Below are 383 nucleotides of genomic sequence, written 5' to 3'. Positions count from 1 at the left end.
TCCTGACACTGGTTTGTACTGGGAGCACTGGGAGGGGGTGGCTGTGGCCATCTGGGATGGGGAAAGGGCTGATCCATGAGCCTGGATGTACCTGGGGGATTTGTGTTCCCTCTGGGAGTGATCTGGGTGTTGGGGACACCCAGGAATCCTTGGATCTGCCGGGATGAGCTCTGGATCCTCCACCCACAGCAATGATTCCCACCCAACACAGATCCCTGGATGGGGCCAGAAGCTTTTTTCCCATTTTTTATCAATTTCTTTCCCTCTTTCCATTCTGGGCTCCGTTTGGCCGCAGGATCCCGCGTTTTCCTTGGCAGGGGATGGAAATTTTCCCAAAGGAAGGGGAAGGGAAGGGGAATGCACTGCTGCCATAAATCCCAGGA

This window comes from Geospiza fortis, unplaced genomic scaffold, assembly GCF_000277835.1.
Source record: "Geospiza fortis unplaced genomic scaffold, GeoFor_1.0 scaffold145, whole genome shotgun sequence".
Taxonomy (NCBI): Eukaryota; Metazoa; Chordata; class Aves; order Passeriformes; family Thraupidae; genus Geospiza; species Geospiza fortis.
This window is presented reverse-complemented; position numbering follows the sequence as displayed.